The 15,212-nt window shown below is 38.5% G+C and overlaps 2 non-coding genes across 2 annotated transcripts; both read right to left on the bottom strand.

Annotated features, from left to right (window-relative positions):
- Positions 1-2,284: 2,284 nt before the first annotated feature.
- On the bottom strand, positions 2,285-2,392 carry LOC112738852 (small nucleolar RNA R71). The gene has a single exon (XR_003169806.1). It is a non-coding gene; the product is annotated as a small nucleolar RNA R71 (small nucleolar RNA).
- Positions 2,393-11,594: 9,202 nt separating this feature from the next.
- Positions 11,595-11,698, bottom strand: LOC112739260 (small nucleolar RNA R71). The gene has a single exon (XR_003170194.1). It is a non-coding gene; the product is annotated as a small nucleolar RNA R71 (small nucleolar RNA).
- Positions 11,699-15,212: the final 3,514 nt, after the last annotated feature.

Raw genomic sequence — 15,212 nt, 5'->3', positions numbered from 1 at the left:
AAATGTTTTCAAAAAAAAATTTTATTCAAGATTTTTAAGAATGAATTCTAGTTTTTCATGAAGCATGTGAAGCCTGGCTGGCTGTAAAGCCATGTCTAAATTTATTTGGACTGAGGCTTGCAATTTGTTATCAAGAGCAATATACTCTGATGTTAAAATGCTGAAGCTTGGCTGGCCATTGGCCATGTCTAGTGTTTTTGACTGGAGCTTTCATTGAAAGCTTGGCTGGCTAGTGAGCCATGTCTAATTCCTGGACTGAAGCTTTAGACTAAGAATGCAAGATTCCTGGAATTTATGTTAAAAATTTTGGAATCCTTATTTTTTCTTTTTCATATAATTTTCGAAAAAATCCAAAAAATTTATAAAATCATAAAAATCAAAAATATCTTTGTGTTCTTGTTTGAGTCTTGAGTCATATCATAAGTTTGGTGTCATTTGCATGTGCATCTTGCATTTTTCGAAAATTCTCATGCATTCATAGTGTTCTTCATGATCTTCAAGTTGTTCTTGGTAAGTCTTCTTGTTTGATCTTGATGATTTTTTGTTTTGTGTCTTTTATTGTTTTTCATATGCATTCTTGAATTCTTATTGTCTAAGCATTAAGAATTCTAAGTTTGGTGTCTTGCATGTTTTCTTTGCATTAAAAAAAACTTTTCAAAATTATGTTCTTGATGTTCATCTTGACATTCAAAGTATTCTTGGTGTTCATCTTGACATTCATAGCATTCTTGCATGCATTCATTGTTTTGATCTAAAAATTTCATGCATTGCATAAATTTCATGTTTTTCAAAAAGAAATTCAAAAAAATCAAAAAAAATATCTTTCCCTTTTTCTCTCATCAAATTCGAAAATTTGGATTGACTTTTTCAAAAATTTTTAAAATCAAATTGTTTCTCATGAGTCAAATCAAATTTTCAATTTGAAAATCTTATCTTTTTCAAAATCTTTTTCAAAAATCAAATCTTTTTCAAAAATTCTTAGTTATTTTCGAAAATTCCAAAAATATTTTTCAAAAATCTTTTTCTTATTTTTATACCAAATTTTCGAAAATAACATAATTAATTAATGTTTTGATTCAAAAATTTGAAGTTTGTTACTTGCTTGTTAAGAAAGATTCAAACTTTGAGTTCTAGAATCATATCTTGTGATTTCTTGTGAATCAAGTCATTAATTGTGATTTTAAAAATCAAATCTTTTTTCAAAAACTAATTTCTATCATATCTTTTCAAAAATATCTTCTCATCTTATCTTTTTCAAAAATATCTTTTCAAAATATCTTTCCTAACCTCCTAACTTCTTATCTTTTCAAAATTTGTTTCAACTAACTAACTAACTTTTTGTTTGTTTCTTAACTTTTTCAAAACTACCTAACTAACTCTCTCTCTCTCTAATTTTCGAAAATATCTTCCCTCTTTTTCAAAAATTTCTTTTTAATTAACTAATTATTCTTATTTTTTTATTTTTGATTTTAAAAATTTTCGAAAATTACTAACATTTTTCAAAAAAAAAAAACTATTTTCAAAAATCACTAACTCTTTTTCAAAAATAATTTTCGAAAATTCTCTCTCTCCCATCTTATTCTATTTATTCATTCATATCCTAACATCTCATCTCACATCTCTAGCCTCCTCACAGTTGTGTTTCTTCCATTATATTACATTCTTTGTCTCCCCCTCTTCTTCTACTCACACAGGGATCCCTATACTGTGGTATAAAGGATCTCTATTATTATTATTATTTTTCTGTGCTTTCTTCTTTGTCATATGAGCAGGAGCAAGGATAAGAACATTCTTGTGGAAGCAGATCCAGAACCTGAAAGGACTCTGAAGAGAAAATTAAGAGAAGCTAAATTACAACAATCCAGAGACAACCTTTCAGAAATTTTCGAACAAGAAAAGGAGATGGCAGCCGAAAATAATAATAATGTAAGGAAGATGCTTGGTGACTTTACTGCACCTAATTCCAATTTACATGGAAGAAGCATCTCCATTCCTACCATTGGAGCAAACAATTTTGAGCTGAAACCTCAATTAGTTTCTCTGATGCATTCATGGACTTCCATCTGAAGATCCTTTTCAGTTCTTAACTGAATTCTTGCAGATATGTGATACTGTTAAGACTAATGGAGTAGATCCTGAAGTCTACAGCCTCATGCTTTTTCCTTTTGCTGTAAGAGACAGAGCTAGATTATGGTTGGATTCTCAACCCAAAGACAGCCTGAACTCTTGGGATAAGCTGGTCACGGCTTTCTCAGCCAAGTACTTTCCTCCTCAAAAGCTGAGCAAGCTTAGAGCTGATGTTCAAACCTTCAGACAGAAAGAAGGTGAATCCCTCTATGAAGCTTGGGAAAGATACAAACAGTTGACCAAAAAGTGTCCTTCTGACATGCTTTCAGAATGGACCATCCTGGATATATTCTATGATGGTTTATCTGAGCTATCAAAGATGTCACTGGACACTTCTGTAGGTGGATCCATTCACCTAAAGAAAACGCCTGCAGAAGCTCAAGAACTCATTGACATGGTTGCTAATAACCAGTTCATGTACACTTCTGAAAGGAATCCTATGAGTAATGGGACGCCTATGAAGAAGGGAGTTCTTGAGGTTGATACTCTGAATGCCATATTGGCTCAGAATAAAATATTGACTCAGCAAGTCAATATGATCTCTCAGAGTCTGAATGGAATGCAAGCTGCATCCAACAGTACTCAAGAGGTTTCTTCTGAAGAAGAAGCCTATGATCCTGAGAACCCTGCAATAGCAGAGGTAAATTACTTAGGTGAACCTTATGGAAACACCTATAACTCAACATGGAGAAATCATCCAAATTTCTCATGGAAGGATCAAAAGCCCCAACAAAGCTTTAATAATGGTGGAAGAAACAGGTTTAGCAATAGCAAGCCTTTCCCATCATCAACTCAGCAACAGACAGAGAACTCTGAACAAAATGCTTCTAATTTAGCAATTCTAGTCTCTGATCTATCTAAGGCCACTATAAGTTTCATGAATGAAACAAGGTCTTCCATTAGAAATCTGGAAGCACAAGTGGGCCAGCTGAGTAAAAGGATCACTGAAATCCCTCCTAGTACTCTCCCAAGCAATACAGAAGAGAATCCAAAAGGAGAGTGCAAGGCCATTGACATAAGCGCCATGGCCGAACCTGTGAGGAGAGGAGAGGACGTGAATCCCAAGGAAGAAGACCTCCTGGGACGTCCAGTGATCAATAAGGAGCTTCCCTCTGAGGAACCAAAGGACTCTGAGGCTCATCTAGAGACCATAGAGATTCCATTGAACCTCCTTATGCCCTTCATGAGCTCTGATGAATATTCCTCTTCTGAAGAGAATGAGGATGTTACTGAAGAGCAAACTGCCAAGTTTCTTGGTGCAATCATGAAGCTGAATGCCAAATTATTTGGCATTGATACTTGGGAAGTTGAACCTCCCTTGTTCATCAATGAACTAAGTGATCTGGATCAACTGACATTGCCTCAGAAGAGACAGGATCCTGGAAAGTTCATAATACCCTGTACCATAGGCACCATGATCTTTAAGGCTCTGTGTGACCTTGGTTCAGGAATAAACCTCATGCTCCTCTCTGTAATAGAGAAACTGGGAATCTATGGGGTGCAAGCTGCTAGAATCTCATTAGAGATGGCAGATAATTCAAGAAAACAGGCATATGGACAAGTAGAGGACGTATTAGTAAAGGTTGAAGGCCTTTACATCCCTGCTGATTTCATAGTCCTGGATACTGGAAAGGAAGAGGATGAATCCATCATCCTAGGAAGACCTTTCCTGGCCACAGCAAGAGCTGTGATTGATGTTGACAGAGGTGAACTAGTCCTTCAATGGAATGAGGACTCCCTTGTGTTTAAAACTCAAGGATCTCCCTCTGCAACCATGGAGAGGAAGCAGAAAAAGCTTCTCTCCAAGCAGAGTCAACCAGAGCCCCCACAGTCAAACTCTAAGTTTGGTGTTGGGAGGCCACAACCAAACTCTAAGTTTGGTGTTGAACTCCCATATCCAAACTCTAAGTTTGGTGTTGGAGAGTCTCAACAAAGCTCTGTACATCTGTGAGGCTCCATGAGAGCCCACTGTCAAGCTATTGACATTAAAGAAGCGCTTGTTGGGAGGCAACCCAATGTTTATCTAATTCTTATTTTTATTGTTTTTCATGTTTTCTTAGGTTCATGATCATGTGGAGTTACAAAATAAATATAAAAATAGAAAACGGAATCAAAAATAGCAGAAGAAAAATCACACCCTGGAGGAGCATCTGTCTGGCGTTCAGCGCCAGAACAGAGCATGGTTCTGGCGCTGAACGCCCAAAATGGGCAGCTTCTGGGCGCTGAACGCCAGAACAGGCATGGTTCTGGCGTTCAACGCCAGAAATGGCACACAAATGGGCGCTGAACGCCCAAAATGGCCACCAACCTGGCGCTGAACGCCCAGAGTTGAGTACAAAGGCATTTTTACATGCCTAATGGGTGCAGGGATATAAATCCTTGAACACCTCAGGATCTGTGGACCCCACAGGATCCACTCAGGATCTGTGGACCCCACAGGATCCCCACCTACCTCCACTCACTTCTTCTCACCACTCTCTTTCACAAAACCCCATAAACACTCTTCCCCAAAAACTCTTCACCAATCACCTCAAACTCTCTTCCCCATCACCCCTTCACCACTCACATCCATCCACTCTTCCCCATAAACCTACCTCATAAACTCCACCTACCTTCAAAATTCAAAACCAATTTCCCACCCAAACCCACCCATATGGCCGAACCTTAACCCCCCATCCCTTCCCTATATAAAGACCTCCATTCTTCATCAAATTCACACAACACACCCCTCTACACTCCTCTTGGCCGAAACCACATCTCCCTCTCCCTCTCCATATTTCTTCTTCTTCTTCTTTTATTCTTTTGTTTATTGCTCGAGGGCGAGCAATATTCTAAGTTTGGTGTGGTAAAAGCATAAGCTTTTTGTTTTTCCATTACCATTGATGGCACCTAAGACCGGAGAATCCTCTAGAAAGGGGAAGGGGAAGATAAAAGCTTCCACCTCCGAGTCATGGGAGATGGAAAGGTTCATCTCCAAAGCCCATCAAGACCACTTCTATGATGTCGTGGCCAAGAAAAAGGTGATCCCCGAGGTCCCTTTCAAACTCAAAAGAAATGAGTATCCGGAGATCCGACATGAAATTCAAAGAAGAGGTTGGGAAGTTCTAACAAATCCCATCCAACAAGTCGGCATCCTAATGGTTCAAGAGTTCTATGCTAATGCATGGATCACCAAGAACCATGATCAAAGTAAGAACCCGGATCCAAAGAACTATGTTACAATGGTTCGGGGGAAATACTTGGATTTTAGTCCGGAAAATGTGAGGTTGGCGTTTAACTTTCCCATGATGCAAGGAGATGAACGCCCCTACACTAGAAGGGTCAACTTTAATCAAAGGTTGGACCAAGTCCTTATGGACATATGCGTAGAAGGAGCTCAATGGAAGGTTGAATCCAAAGGCAAGCCGGTTCAACTAAGAAGATTGGACCTCAAGCCTGTAGCTAGAGGATGGTTGGAGTTTATTCAATGCTCAATCATTCCCACTAGCAACCGGTCTGAAGTTACTATAAACCGGGCCATCATGATCCATAGCATCATGATTGGAGAAGAGGTGGAAGTTCATGAGATTATATCTCAAGAACTCTACAAGGTGGCTGACAAGTCCTCCACTATGGCAAGATTAGCCTTCCCTCACCTCATTTGCCATCTATGTCACTCAGCTGGAGCTTTCATAGAAGGAGACATTCCTATTAAGGAAGAGAAGCCCATCACTAAGAAAAAGATGGAGCAAGCAAGAGAGTCCATTCATGGAGCTCAAGAGGCGCAAGAAACTCATTACCATGAGGTTCCGGAGATGCCTCAAATGCACTTTCCTCCACAAAATTATTGGGAGCAAATCAACACCTCCCTAGGAGAATTGAGTTCCAATATGGGACAACTAAGGGTGGAACATCAAGAGCACTCCATCATGCTTCATGAAATAAGAGAAGATCAAAAAGCAATGAGGGAGGAGCAACAAAGACAAGGAAGAGACATAGAAGAGCTCAAGGACATCATTGGTTCCTCAAGAAGGAAACGCCACCATCACTAAGGTGGATTCATTCCTTGTTCTTCTTTCTTCTATTTTTTCGTTTTCTATGTTATGTGCTTATCTATGTTTGTATCTTCATTACATGATCATTAGTAGTTAGTAACTTTGTCTTAAAGTCATGAATGTCCTATGAATCCATCACCTCTCTTAAATGAAAAATGTTTTAATTCAAAAGAACAAGAAGTACATGAGTTTCGAATTTATCCTTGAACTTAGCTTAATTATATTAATGTGGTGACAATGCTTCTTGTTTTCTGAATGTATGCTTGAACAGTGCATATGTCTTTTGAAGTTGTTGTTTAAGAATGTTAAATATGTTGGCTCTTGAAAGAATGATGACTAGGAGACATGTTATTTGATAATCTGAAAAATCATAAAAATGATTCTTGAAGCAAGAAAAAGCAGCAAAGAACAAAGCTTGCAGAAAAAAAATAGGCGAAAAAAAAAAGAGAAAGAAAAATAGAAACAAAAAGAAAAAGCAAGCAAAAAAAGCCAATAACCCTTAAAACCAAAAGGCAAGGGCAAATAAAAAGGATCCCAAGGCTTTGAGCATCAGTGGATAGGAGGGCCTAAAGGAATAAAATCCTGGTCTAAGCGGCTAAACCAAGCTGTCCCTAACCATGTGCTTGTGGCGTGTAGGTGTCAAGTGAAAACTTGAGACTGAGCGGTTAAAGTCAAGGTCCAAAGCAAAAGAAGAGTGTGCTTAAGAACCCTGGACACCTCTAATTGGGGACTTTAGCAAAGCTGGGTCACAATCTGAAAAGGTTCACCCAATTATGTGTCAGTGGCATTTATGTATCCGGTGGTAATACTGGAAAACAAAGTGCTTAGGGCCACGGCCAAGACTCATAAAGAAGCTGTGTTCAAGAATCATCATACTGAACTAGGAGAGTCAATGACACTATTTGAAATCTGAAGTTCCTATAGATGCCAATCATTCTGAACCTCAATGGATAAAGTGAGATGCCAAAACTATTCAAGAGGCAAAAAGCAATAAGTCCCGCTCATATGAATGAAGCTATGTTTCATTGATAGTTTGGAATTTATAGTATATTCTCTTCTTTTTATCCTATTTGATTTTCAGTTGCTTGGGGACAAGCAACAATTTAAGTTTGGTGTTGTGATGAGCGGATAATTTATACGCTTTTTGGCATTGTTTTTAGTATGTTTTTAGTAGGATCTAGTTACTTTTAGGGATGTTTTCATTAGTTTTTATGTTAAATTCACATTTCTGGACTTTACTATGAGTTTGTGTGTTTTTCTGTGATTTCAGGTATTTTCTGGCTGAAATTGAGGGACTTGAGCAAAAATCAGATTCAGAGGTTGAAGAAGGACTGCTGATGCTGTTGGATTCTGACCTCCCTGCACTCAAAATGGATTTTCTGGAGCTAAAGAACTCAAAATGGCGCGCTTCCAATTGCGTTGGAAATTAGACATCCAGGGCTTTCCAAAAATATATAATATTCCATACTTTGGCCAAGAATAGACGACGTAAACTGGCGTTCAACGCCAGCCTTCTACCCAAACCTGGCGTCCAGCGCCAGAAAAGGAGCCAAAACCAGAGTTGAACGCCCAAACTGGCACAAAAACTGGCGTTCAACTCCACAAATGGCCTCTGCACGTGCAACACTCAAGCTCAGTCCAAACACACACCAAGTGGGCCCAGGAAGTGGATTTATGCATCAATTACTTACTCATGTAAACCCTAGTAGCTAGTTTATTATAAATAGGACCTCTTACTATTGTATTAGACATCTTTGGTCTCAGTTTTAATCCATTGTTCATCTTAGGAGACTATTGATCACGCTTTAGGGGGCTGGCCATCTCGGCCATGCCTGAACCTTCACTTATGTATTTTCATACGGTAGAGTTTCTACACTCCATAGATTAAGGTGTGGAGCTCTGCTGTTCCTCAAAGATTTATGCAAAGTACTACTGTTTTCTATTCAATTCATCTTATTTCACTTCTAAGATATCCATTCGCACCCAAGAACGTGATGAAGGTGATGATTATGTGTGACGCTCATCATCCTTCTCCTTTATGAACGCGTGCCTGACAAACACTCCTGTTCTACATGAAATAAGCTAGAATGAATATCTCTTAGATCTCCTAACCGGAATCTTCGTGGCGTAAGCTAGAATGATGGCAGCATTCAAAAGAATTCGGAAGGTCTAAACCTTGTCTGTGGTATTCCGAGTAGGATTCAATGATTGAATGGCTGTGACGAGCTCCTAACTCGCGATTGCAGGGCGTTAGTGACAGACGCAAAAGGATAGTAAATCCTACTCCAGCATGATCGAGAACCGACAGATGAATAGCCGTGCCGTGACAGGGTGCGTGAGCATATTATTCACTGAGAGGATAAGATGAAGCCATTGGCATGGGTGATGCCTCCAGACGATTAGCCGTGCCGTGACAGGGCATTGGATCATTTTCCCGAGAGATGACCGAAAGTAGCCATTGACAGTGGTGATGTATCACATAAAGCCAGCCATGGAAAGGAGTGAGACTGATTGGATGAAGATAGCAGGAAAGCAGAGGTTCAGAGGAACAAAAAGCATCTCCATTCGCTTATCTGAAATTCCTACCAATGAGTTACATAAGTACCTCTATCCCTATTCTATTATATAATATTCGAAAACACCCTTTTCACTTTATATCCGCCTGACTGAGATTTACAAGGTGACCATAGCTTGCTTCATACCAACAATCTCCGTGGGATTCGACCCTTACTCACGTAAGGTATTACTTGGACGACCCAGTGCACTTGCTGGTTAGTTGTATCGAAGTTGTGACAAATTATGAATGTGTAATCACGATTACGCGTACCAAGTTGCTCACGTGCCAGGAATAGTTTGAGCCTGAACATCACAATTTCATGCACCAATGCCCTACATAAAGCTTGCCATGGAAAGGAGTAGGAATGGTTGGATGAAGACAGCAGGAAAGCAGAGGTTCAGAGGAACGAAAGTATCTCTATACGCTTATCTGAAACTCTCACCAATAAATTACATAAGTATCTCTATCCTAGTTATATTTTATTTATCTTTTACTTATCAATTCATAAAACCATTTGAATCCGCCTAACTGATATTTACAAGGTGACCATAGCTTGCTTCAAGCCGACAATCTCCGTGGGATCGACCCTTACTCACGTAAGGTTTATTACTTGGATGACCCAGTGCACTTGCTGGTTAGTTGTACGAAGTTGTGAAATAGAATTAAGAACATGAACGTGCGTATTGAGTTTTTAGCGCCGTTACCAAGGAAGGAATGACCATGATTTCGCACACCAAGTTTTTGGCGCCGTTGCCGGGGATTGTTCGAGTTTGGACAACTGACGGTTCATCTTGTTGCTCAGATTAGGTACTTTTCTTTTAATTTTAAGCTTTTTATTTCTTATTTTCGAAAAAAATATATATTTTCTTTTTTTCGTTTTTCCCAATTAATTTTTGAAAAAATAAAAAAAAATTACAAAATCATAAAATCAAAAATATTTTTTTGTATGTTTCTTGCTGAAGTTTAGAGTCAACTTTTAAATTTGGTGTCAATTGCATCTTTTTAATTTTCTAAAAAAAATTTTTTCATGCATTGCATTCTTCATGATCTTCAAGTTGTTCTTGGCCAGTCTTCTTGTTTGATCTTCATATTTTCTTGTTTTATGTCTTTTCTTGTTTCTCATATGCATTTTCAGTTTGTTAATGTCTAAAGAATAAAAATTTTTAAGTTTGGTGTCTTGCATGTTTTCTTTTCTTGAAAATTTTTTCAAAAATAAGTTCTTGGTGTTCATCTTGACATTCAAAGTGTTCTTGGTGTTCATCTTGACATTCATAGTATTCTTGCATGCATCACATGTTTTGATCCAAAATTTTCATGCATTGAGTCTTTGGGTTGTTTTTCTCTTTCTTCATTAAAAATTCAAAAATAAAAAATATCTTTCCCTTTTTCACTCATAAATTTTCGAAAATTTGAGTTGACTTTTTCAAAAATTTTAAAAATTTAGTTGTTTCTTATAAGTCAAATCAAATTTTCAATTTAAAAATTCTATCTTTTTCAAATCTTTTTCAAAAATCAAATCTTTTTCAAATTTCTTGCTAATATTTTCGAAAATTTTTCAAATTGATTTTCAAAAATATTTTTCTCATCTTATTTCATAATTTTCAAAATTTTTTTCTTATGTTTATTTCATATTTTCGAAAATATTACTAACAATTAATGTGATTGATTCAAAAATATTAAGTTTGTTACTTGCCTATTAAGAAAGGTTCAATCTTTAAAATTTTAAATCATATCTTTTAGTTTCTTGTTAGTCAAGTAATCAACTTTAATTTTTAAAATCAAATCTTTTTAAATTTCTTTTTCAAATCTTTTTCAATCAATCCTATCTTTTTTTCAATCACATCTTTTTAAATTTCAATCACATCTTTTTCAAAATCAATTTCAAAATCTTTTCTAACTTCTTATCTTTTCAAAATTTATTTTCAAATCTTTTTCAATCAATCTTATCTTTTTGTTTCAATCATATCTTTTTCAAAACTACCTAACTAATTCTCTCTCTCTAATTTTCGAAAATCCCTTCCCCCTTTTTCAAAATTCTCTTTTTTTAATTAATTGTTTTAATTTTAATTTAATTTGATTTCAATTTCAATTTTCAACTTTAATTTTTTATTTTATTTTAATTAATTTTTGAAATTCCCTCTCTCTCATCTCCTTCTATTTATTTATTCATCTACTAACACTTCTTTTCATCTCATATCTCTGCTCCTATCCTCACCCTTGTGTTTGGATTATCCATTCTTCTTCACTCTTATTCCCTTTCTTCTTCTACTAACAATAAGGAACCTCTTTACTGTAACATAGAGGATTCCTCTTCTTTTCTTGTTCTCTTCTCTTTCATATGAGCAGGAACAAGGAAAAGGACATTCTTGTTGAAGCTAATCCAGAACCTGAAAGGACTCTGAAGAGAAAACTAAGAGAAGCTAAATTACAACAGTCCAGAGACAACCTTACTAAAATTTTCGAACAAGAAAAGGAGATGGCAGACGCACCTAACAACAATAATGCAAGGAGGATGTTTGGTGACTTCACTGCACCTAATTCCAATTTACATGGAAGAAGCATCTCAATTCCTGCCATTGGAGCAAACAACTTTGAGCTTAAAACTCAATTAGTTTCTCTGATGCAAAAAAAACTGCAAGTTTCATGGACTTTCATCTGAAGATCCCTTTCAGTTCTTAACTAAATCCTTCCAAATTAGTGATACTGTTAAGACCAATGGTATTAATCCCGAGGTCTACAGGCTTATGCTTTTCCCATTTGCTGTAAGAGACAGAGCTAGAATATGGTTGGACTCTCAACCTAAGGATAGCCTGAACTCTTGGGATAAGCTGGTCACGGCTTTCTTAGCCAAGTTCTTTCCTCCTCAAAAGCTTAGTAAGCTTAGAGTGGATGTTCAAACCTTCAAAAAGAAAGAAGGTGAATCTCTCTATGAAGCTTGGGAGAGATACAAGGAACTGACCAAAAAGTGTCCTTCTGACATACTTTCAGAATGGACCATCCGGGATATATTCTATGATGGTCTGTCTGAGCTATCAAAGATGTCACTGGACCATTCTGCAGGTGGATCCATTCACCTAAAGAAAACGCCTGCAGAAGCTCAAGAACTCATTGACATGGTTGCAAATAACCAGTTCATGTACACTTCTGAAAGGAATCCTGTGAATAATGGGACGCCTATGAGGAAGGGAGTTCTTGAAATTGATACTCTGAATGCCATATTGGCTCAGAATAAAATATTGACTCAGCAAGTCAATATGATCTCTCAGAGTCTGAATGGATTGAAGGAATCATCCAACAGTACTAAAGAGGCATCTTCTGAAGAAGAAGCTTATGATCCTGAGAACCCTGCAATAGCAGAGGTGAATTACATGGGTAAACCCTATGAAAACACCTATAATCCCTCATGGAGAAATCATCCAAATTTCTCATGGAAGGATCAACAAAAGCCTCAACAAGGCTTTAACAATGGTAGAAGAAACAGGTTTAGTAATAGCAAGCCTTTTCCATCATCCACTCAGCAAAAGACAGAGAGTTCTGAGCAGACCCCATCTAGCTTGGCAAACATAGTCTCTGATCTATCTAAGGCCACTGTGAGTTTCATGAATGAAACAAAGTCCTCCATTAGAAATTTGGAAGCACAAGTGGGCCAGCTGAGTAAAGGAATCATTGAAACCCCTCCTAGTATTCTCCCAAGCAATACAGAAGAAAATCCAAAAGGAGAGTGCAAGGCCATTGAATTGATCATCATGGCCGAACCTACAAGGGAGGGAGAGGACATGAACCCCAGTGAGGAAGACCTCCTGAGACGTCCAGAGATCAATAAGGAGTTTTCCTCTGAGGAACCAAAGGACTCTGAGGCTCATCTGGAGACCATAGAGATTCCATTAAACCTCCTTATGCCATTCATGGGCTCTGATGAATATTCTTCTTCTGAAGAGAATAAGGATGTTACTGAAGAGCAAGTTGCCAAGTACCTTGGTGCAATCATGAAGCTGAATGCCAAATTATTTGGTAATGAGACTTGGGAAGATGAACCTCCCTTGCTCACCTATGAACTGAGTGGTCTGGATCAACTAAGATTGCCTCAGAAGAAACAGGATCCTGGAAAGTTCTTAATACCTTGTACCATAGGCACCATGACCTTTGAGAAGGTTCTATGTGACCTTGGGTCAGGGATAAACCTCATGCCCCTCTCCATAATGGAGAAACTGAGAATCTTTGAGGTGCAAGCTGCCAGAATCTCATTAGAGATGGCAGACAACTCAAGAAAACAAGCTTATGGACTAGTAGAGGACGTGCTAGTAAAGGTTGAAGGCCTTTACATCCCTGCTGATTTCATAATCCTAGACACTGAGAAGGATGAGGATGAATCCATCATCCTTGGAAGACCCTTCCTAGCCACAGCAAGAGCTGTGATTGATGTGGACAGAGGAGAATTGATCCTTCAACTGAATAAGGACAACCTTGTGTTTAAAACTCAAGAATCTCCTTCTGTAACCATGGAGAGGAAGCATGAAAAGCTTCTCTCACTGCAGAGTCAACCAAAGCCCCCGCAGTCAAACTCTAAGTTTGGTGTTGGGAGGCCACAACCAAACTCTAAGTTTGGTGTTGAGCTTCCATATCCAAACTCTAAGTTTGGTATTGGGAAGTATCAACAATGCTCTGAACATCTATGAGGCTCCATGAGAGCTCACTGTCAAGCTAATGACATTAAAGAAGCGCTTGTTGGGAGGTAACCCAATGTTATTTAATCATATTTATTTATTTTCTATTGTTATTTCATGTTTTATTAGGTTGATGATCATGTGGAGTCACAAAAACTACTGAAAAATCAAAAACAGAATGAAAAACAGTATTAAAAATAGCACACCCTGGAGGAAGAGCTTACTGGCATTTAAACGCCAGTAAGGAGCATCTGGCTGAGGTTTAACGCCAGAACAAAGCATGAAACTGGCGTTAAACGCCAGAAACAAGCAGCAGTCTGGCGTTTAAACGCCAGGATTGCACCCAGAGGAAGACTGGCGTTTAACACCAGAAACATGCACCATACTGGCATTCAACGCCAGAAACATGCTATAGACTGGCATTGAACGCCCAAAACAAGCAAGGAAGTGGCGTTTAACGCCAGCAACATGCTGCAGTCTGGCGTTAAACGCCAGGATTGCATATATAGGGCATTTTACATGCCTAATTGAGGCAGAGATGTAAAGTCCTTGGCCCCACTTGATCTGTGGGCCCCACAGGATCTCCTCAGGATCTGTGGACCCCACAGGATCCCCACCTACCCTTCTTCTCTCCTCTTCCCACCTTTTCATAACTCTCTTCCCCAAATACCCCTCACCAATCAACTCAATCACTCTTCCCAATAACCTCCTCACCACTCACATCCATCTTCTCTTCCCTATAAACCCCACCTACCTTCAAATTCAAAATATTTTCCCTCCCAAACCCAACCCTAAATGGCCGAAACCTAAACCCCTCCCCACTTATATATAAACCCCTCATTCCCTCTTCATTTTCACACAACACAACCCTCTCTTCTTCCCCTTGGCCGAAACCATCTCTCTCTCCCTCTCCTCCATTTTTCTTCTTCTTCTACTTCTTTCTTTCTTCTTTTGCTTGGGGACGAGCAAATATTTTAAGTTTGGTATGGTAAAAGCATAGCTTTTTGTTTTTCCATAACCATTTATGGCACCTAAGGCCAGAGAAACCTCTAGAAAGAGGAAAGGGAAGGCTATTGCTTCCACCTCTGAGTCATGGGAGATGGAGAGATTTATCTCTAAGGTCCATCAAGACCACTTCCATGAAGTTGTGGCCAAGAAGAAAGTGATCCCTGAGGTTCCTTTCAAGCTCAAAAGGAATGAGTGTCTGGAGATCCGACTTGAGATTCAAAGAAGAGGTTGGGAAGTTCTCACCAACCCCATTAAATAAGTCGGGATCCTAATGGTTCAAGAGTTCTATGCAAACGCATGGATCACAAGGAACCATGATCAAAGTGTGAACCCAAATCCAAAGCATTGGCTTACTATGGTTCGGGGAAAATACTTAGATTTCAGTCCGAAAAATGTAAGGTTGGTGTTCAACTTGCCAATGATGGAAGAGAACGCACGCCCCTACACAAGAAGGGTCAACTTTGATCAAAGGTTGGACCAAGTCCTCATAGACATATGTGAGGAAGGAGCTCAATGGAAAATTGACTCAAGAGGCAATCCGGTTCAATTAAGAAGGCATGACCTCAAACCAGTGGCTAGGAGATGGCTAGAGTTCATTCAACGCTCAATCATTCCTACTAGTAACCGGTCTGAAGTTACTATAGACCGGGCCATCATGATAGATAGTATCATGATTGGAGAAGAGGTGGAAGTTCATGAGATTATACCTCAAGAACTTTACAAGGTAGCTGACAAGTCCTCCACTTGGGCAAAGTTAACCTTTCCTCACCTCATATGCCACCTCTGCAATTCGGTTGGAATTGACATAGAGGGAGATATCCT

Source organism: Arachis hypogaea, chromosome 13 (assembly GCF_003086295.3).
Source record: "Arachis hypogaea cultivar Tifrunner chromosome 13, arahy.Tifrunner.gnm2.J5K5, whole genome shotgun sequence".
Classification (NCBI taxonomy): Eukaryota; Viridiplantae; Streptophyta; class Magnoliopsida; order Fabales; family Fabaceae; genus Arachis; species Arachis hypogaea.
This window is presented reverse-complemented; position numbering and strand designations above follow the sequence as displayed.